The sequence below is a fragment of the Hyla sarda genome, chromosome 3 (assembly GCF_029499605.1).
Source record: "Hyla sarda isolate aHylSar1 chromosome 3, aHylSar1.hap1, whole genome shotgun sequence".
NCBI classification, from domain to species: domain Eukaryota; kingdom Metazoa; phylum Chordata; class Amphibia; order Anura; family Hylidae; genus Hyla; species Hyla sarda.
Window position 1 is genome coordinate 353,773,284 of NC_079191.1, and position 7,418 is coordinate 353,780,701.

Genomic DNA, 7,418 nt, shown 5'->3' on the forward strand with positions numbered 1-7,418 from the left:
GCAAAACTATAACCCTCAGCATTTCCGGACAGCCTTCGGCCATCTGGGAATGCTGAGGATTGCAGTTTAGCAACAGTTGTCCACTCCCTGCTTGGAAACACATTGCTTGATGCAATTTATGAGCACTCTCCCCAGGGAAAAGCGCCCAAAATGTATTAATCCATTTTTGTTTTTCTTTTTCCTTGGCACCCTCTTTAAAAAAAAAAAATAGCTTATGCACTCCTTATGGTAAATAAAAAATCTTTCTTATGTACTTTGTTTAAAAAAAATTTGAAATCTTTCTAATGTACTTTGTTTAGAAAAAGTTTTCTATGTTTAATTTGTGTTTAAAAAAGCTGCCACTAGGTGACTCTCTACTTGTCCAGAGCACATTTCCCCCCATCTCTTGCACAGACTTTGGACTCCTGTTGGCCTGGCAGAAGTCCAAAATCAGGAAATGCAGTATGGAGTGCTGAGGGGGTGCAACCTCAGCCAATCTTAGCCATCTTCTCATAAACAGAGTCCATTACTAAGCCGGGGCTTAGCATTAGCCCCCAAAGCAGCATTACTCCCAATTATTACCCCGATACCCACAGCCACAAGGGTACCGGGAAGAGTTGGTACCAACAGGCCCAGAGCCAAAAATGGCACTCCTGGGCTTAGGTGGTAGCAGGCTGACTTTATTTAGACTGGGGGGGCAAAAACAATGGTACTTGTGCCGTGCACCAAATATTTTCCGAAAGTTTGGTGAGCAAGAAAGTTTGGAAAGTTTGCTTACCTTTTATAAAGAACATACAGTATGATTTTGATTATTTTAGCAAGTGGCTTCCTGAAGATTGATCTGTGAACCAGGACTGCGGGAGCGGTGAAAATTAAGGTAACTGGATTGTATTTTTTTTATTACATGACGATGTAACTTCCCCACTGCTTCTCATTCAGACTCTGTTGTAAAATTTTGTGTGTTATTTTTTAAAATAATTTTCTTAAAAGTCAGTTTCTGAGCAAAGAGGTTTAAAGGGTTTAAAGGTTTTTCCAGTTTCCTCATGGTGCTGGACTCTGCTGTCATCCTCTTCTACCCTTCTCTGTCTCACAGATTAAACAATGTATTGTAGCAATGACATCTGGTTAAATTGCTTGTGTCATGTGCCACTTCTTACTCAATCTCCTCCATAGGAATAATAAAAATACTTTCAGCAATAGTAAATGTCATAGGGTCCTTTTACATGGACAGATAATTGCCCTTAATGAGCACCAAGTGATTATACAGTATAGAAAGTCAATTGGCGCCCATTCAATGGAGTCTTTAGACAGGGGAATAAGACAGTCATACTTATTATGGTTTCTCTGTTCATTTTGATTATTGTTGGCAGAAATCCACTATTTACATGGGGAGATGTGATTCAGACCAACTATTATTTTTATTGCAGCATAAAAAAAGATATGATCAGCCATGGAGCTAATGTTTGCTCATTTGTTGGCTAATCATATGGCCTCTTACAAAGGGAAATGATTGGAAATGAATATTTCTACAGAACTGCAATAACGAAGTGTGACTGCAAATAATGAAGAGATTGGATCTATTCATCCAATATATACCGAGGAAATTTGCTGTAGTGTATTTACTTTTAGTGCTTGGGGCCCCTTGATGGAAATGTTAACAAAGCAGTTTGAAAAAGATAGAAAAAACAGTAACTATTTTCTTTCCCGTCAGAATTTATGTCCCTGTTTGTTTATGCAACTCATGGATTCCCGTATTTCACAACTGACTTTAAAAAAATGCAACTGCATATTGTTTTTGTACTGCACACTTTGCATATACTGTACTGAACCTAACATTCCTGGAAGTAATTTTTACTGTTTAAAACAAACAAGAATGTATTATAAGAGTTCTTCCAGAGCCTGACTCACAAAGTAACAAAATCCACAAATATATATAGGTATAAGGTGATTTTAGTACGTACCTGGCAGACAGTAATGGACATGCTTAGGAAGGATCTGCGCTTGTCTTGGGGCTAAATGGCTATGTCATGAGATTACCATAATACTGTGGCTAGCTTTTTGTGAACTAGTATTTCCTGTTTGACTTTTCTTTTTTTTTTTACTACAAATCCCATAATTCCATTTTCCTCCATCCCACACATCAGACACCCCACCCATTGAAAAATAAATGAGCTGCATCCATCAAAAGACCTGTGGTTTTCAATCAGCTGATGCATTAGTTGCAGATTGAACTCTCTCCCACCAAGCGATCGCTCCACCCATTGAAGCAGACAGGCTCCCTGTCATCAGCTGACTAGTGAGTCAGGTCTCGGCCGCATTGCAACCTGGGAAAAATCTGAGACTACATTAATTTTGTATGCTGATAAACATAATATTGGAGTGAAAATCACAGTAGAATTGTGATAAAACCGTCGCACACAGGTGCAGACACTATATTATGAACTACACTAACTTTACAGCCCCTGTAGCATAGTCAAATAAAAAAAATTCCTGGAATACCCCTTTAATCAAACCGCACGGTCAATGGCGTACACGTAAAAAAATTCCAAAGTCCAATATAGCGTATTTTTGATCACTTTATACCATACAAAAATGAATAAAAAGCGATTAAAAAGTCAGATCAAAACAAAAATGGTACTGATAAAAACTTCAAATCATGATGTAAAAAATTAGCCCTCATACCGCCTTGTATGTGGAAAAATAAAAAAGTTATAGTTGTCAGAAGATGAGAGTTTTAAACATATTAATTTTCGTGCATGTAGTTATGATTTTTTCTAGAAGTAAAACAAAATCAAACCTATATAAGTAGGGTATAATTTTAATTGCATGGACCTACAGAATAAAGATGTCATTTTTACCTAAAAATTTTGTCAAAAATGCTTTGTGTAGAAACTGAAGCCCCCAAATTTGCAAAATGGCGGGTTTTTAAAATTTTGCCCCACAAATATTTTTCGCCGTAGATTTTTGGGTAAAATGGCTGATGTAATTACAAAGTAGAATTGGTGGTGCAGAAAACAAGCCATCATATGGGTCTGTAAGTGCAAAATTGAAAAGGTTATGATTTTAAAAGGTAAGGAGGAAAATACGAAAGTGCTTTTGCCTATACTTTCACAGCATCTAGGCCCTTGACAGATTTACAGGTACAAAATAGTACAATACTTAGAAGTAGGTATGTGGTATCCACTTATGAGGCTAGAAAAATGTGCTTCGGTACGCTTAAAAAAAAGGTATTGGAGTAAAATACCAGCCAGTGATTACTTTTGCCTGGACTTTTACAGTATCTAGGCCCTTGACAGATTAACAGGTACAAAAGTGTACAATACTTATATGTACACATGTGGTATGCACTTACGAGGGCAGAAAAATGCTATACAGTATGCTTAAAAAAGTATTTGAGTACAACACCAGCCGGTGAGTACTTTTGCCTGGCCTTTCACAGTATCTAGGCCCTTGACAGATTAACAGGTACAAAATAGTACGCTACTTAGATGTAGGTATGCACTTATAAGGGCAAAACAAAATCACTACAGTACGCTTAAAAAAGTATTTGAGTAAAACACCAGCCGGTGATTACTTTTGACTGAACTTTCACAGTATCTAGGCCCTTGACAGATTAACAGGTACAAAATAGTACACTACTTAGATGTAGATATGTGGTATGTACTTATGAGGGCAGAAAAATGCGCTACAGTAAGCTTATAACAACGTATTGAGTAAAACACCAGCCGGTGATTAGTTTTCCCTGGACTTTCACAGTATCTAGGCCCTTGACAGATTAACACGTAAAGATAGTACACTACTAAGATGTACGTATCTGGTATGCACTTATGAGGGAAGAAAAATGTCCTATAGTACGCTTAAAAAAACGTATTGGAGTAAAACACCAGCCCGAAATGACTTTTGCCTGGACTTTCACAGCATCTAGGCCCTTGAAAGATAAACAGGTACGAAATAGTACACTACTTACATGTACGTATGTGGTATGCATTCATAAGGGCAGAAAAATGTGTTACAGTACACAAAAAAAAAACTTATTGGAGTAAAACCCCGGCGTGTGATTACTTTTGCCTGGACTTTCCCAGTATCTAGGTCCTTGACAGATTAACAGGTACAATATAGTACACTACTTAGATGTAGGTATGTTGAATGCACTTATGAGGGCAGAAAAATACGCTAAAGTACGCTTAAAAAAAACATATTGGAGTAAAACACCAGCCGGTGATTAGTTCTGCCTGGACTTTCACAGTATCTAGGTCCTTGACAGATTAACACGTAAAAATAGTACACTACTAAGATGTACGCATGTGGTATGCACTTATGAGGGCAGAAAAATGTGCTACAGTACGCTTAAAAAAATGTATTGGAGTAAAACACCAGCAAGAGATTACTTTTTTCTGGACTTTCACAGTATCTAGGCCCTTGACAGATTAACAGGTACAAAATAGTACACTACTTAGATGTAGGTATGTGGTATGCACTTATGAGGGCAAAAAATGTGCTACAGTAAGCTTAAAAAAACGTATTGGAGTAAAACACCAGCCGGTGAATAGTTCTGCCTGGACTTTCACAGTATCTAGGCCCTTGACAGATTAACACGTAAAAATAGTACACTACTAAGATGTAAGTATGTGATATGCACTTATGAGGGCAGAAAAATGTGCTATAGTACGCTTAAAAAAAGTATTGGAGTAAAACACCAGGCGGAGATTACTTTTGCCTGGTCTTTCACAGCATCTAGGCCCTTGACAGATAAACAGGTACGAAATAGAACACTACTTAGATATAGGTATGTGGTATGCACTTATGAGGACAGAAAAATGCACTACAGTAAGCTTAAAAAAACGTATTGGAGTAAAACACCAGCCGGTTGCAACACTCACGTTTCAGATGAAAGGAACACCGGTGGATGTGGATCCGCTGGACAAGTGCTGCAAATGACTCGGACCGTACCAGGGAGAGGAGTCTAAGGTGCCGCTGGTTTTCACCAGAGCCCGCCACAAAGCGGGATGGACTTGCTTGGGCAAGTGGTACACAGTTCGCTACCCCTGGCATGGCTCGACCACACAGGCGGCTGAGGAGATGCGAGGCACGGGTGGGATAAGGCAGCTCATAGTCCTGATAGCAGACGGTCAGGGCAGGCGGCACAGTAGTGTAGACGTAGCAGAAGTTCAGTAGGCAGGCGACAGAGGAGCAAGGTCAAAGTCACAAAGCAAGGGATCAGATACACCGCAAGGTAATACTGAGGAACACTTTCTCTAAGGCACAAGGCAACAAAGACCCGGCAGAGGGAGTGAGGAGGGTGGAGGAATTTATAAATGAGCCACAGGTGAGTTACACTAATGAGCGTACTGGCCCTTTAAATCTTAAAGCTCTGGCGCGTGTGTGCCCTAGGGGACGGGGACACGCGCACCGGAGCAGAGAGGCGGAGGCAGGAGAAACACCTGGAGAGTGACGGACTGGGGCTCGCATGAGGGTGCGTCCAGCGATGCAAGTCCCAGCCCTTTTGGCAGCAACAGGTAAGGGGACCATGCGTTCACGGCCAGCATGTGTGGCCAGAGCGCATAACGTAACAGTACCCCCCCACTTTGGTCTTCCCCAACTTTTACAAGAGAGAAATCTCCTGAGAAGGTCAGGGTCCAGGATATTCTCCTCAGGCTCCCAAGATCTCTCCCCAGGACCGTAACCCTCCCAGTCGACCCAAAAAAATAGTTTACCTCTCACAGTTTTTGTCGCAAGAATCTCTTTAACTTTGTAGATGTCAGAAGAGCCAGACACAGGTGTGGGGACAAGGTTCCGGACAAGAGAACCGATTTATGATAAGAGGCTTGAGGAGAGAAACGTTGAAAGAATTGGGAATACGTAACGTAGCAGGTAGACAGAGATTGTAGGAGACAGGATTGATTTTTTGTAGAATCTGGAAGGGACCAAGGTAGCGGAGATCGAGCTTGTAACAAGGGATCTTGAAGCGGATGTACTTTGATGAAAGCCACACCATGTCACCAGGAGAGAAGGATGGAGGAGGTCTACATTTATCCGCTTGCGCCTTCATGCGTGAAGAAGCCCGGGATAATGACTTTTGGGTCTGTTGCCAGATGGTGGAGAAGTCACCAGCTCATCAACAGCAGGCACTGGGAGAGGAAGAAGAGAACGGAGATGGAGTCCGTAGACAACAAAAAAAGGGGATGACCTTGTGGACTTGGAATCCTCATGATGACATGAGAATTCATCCCAGGGGAGAAGGTCGATCCAATAATCTTGGCAAGCTGAAACAAAATGTTGAAGATAAGTCTCGAGGATTTGATTAACCCTCTCCACCTGACCGTTGGACTGAGGGTGGTAGGCTGAGGAGAAGTCCAGATTGATGTCTAGACAGTTACAAAGGGCTCGCCAGAACTTAGAGACAAATTGCACACCTCGATCCGAAACGATATGCTGAGGAAGACCATGTAAACAAAAGACATGTAACAAGAAGTACTTGGCCAGCTGCAGGGCAGAAGGAAGACCTGGTAGAGGAATGAAATGAGCCATCTCGGAAAACCGATCTACACCGACCCAGATGACAGTGTTATTATTAGATGGTGGCAAATCGGTGATGAAATCCACGGCGATATGGGACCACGGAGTCTCTGGAATGGGTAAAGGCTGTAAGAGTCCTGCAGGTCTCTGTCAAGGAGCTTTGTCACGGGCACATGTTTCACAGGACCGAACAAAATCAGAAACATCACGTTCAAGATGGGGCCACCAGTAGTGCCGGGAAATAAGAAGTAGAGTTTTGCATATTCCAGGATGTCCTGCTGTCAAGGAAGAATGACCCCATTTCAGGACCTTGCATCTCCTTCTGGCGGGCACAAAGGATTTTCCTGGAGGATCTTGCTGAATCTCGGCAGGAGCGACAGGAATCAAATGGTCAGGAGGAATAATATGCCTAGGCGTGGAGTCCAAACCAATGCCTTCAGAGGACCTGGAGAGAGCATCAGCCCTGATGTTCTTGTCTGCTGGACGGAAGTGAATGAAGAAGTTGAACCTAGAAAAGAACAGTGACCATCTTGCCTGGCGGAGGTTCAAACGCTGAGCAGACTGAAGGTATAGAAGATTCTTATGGTCAGAGTAGATGCTGACCGGATGAGAAGAACCTTCCAATAAATGTCACCATTCTTTCAAAGCTAACTTGATAGCGAGGAGTTCATGATCTCCAATGGAGTAATTCCTCTCAGCAGGAGAGAATGTCTTGGAGAAGTACCCACAAGTTACACTATTGCCTTTCTGAATGAGAACGGCACCGACTCCAATACATGAGGAATCAACCTCCAAAGCAAAGGGCCTCTCCGAATCAGGTCTTGTAAGCACGGGAGCAGAGGCAAACGTAGACTTTAAATGGGAGAAGGCCTCTTCAGCCTCTCGAGGCCAAGATTTAGGATTGGATGCTTTTTTAGTGAGAG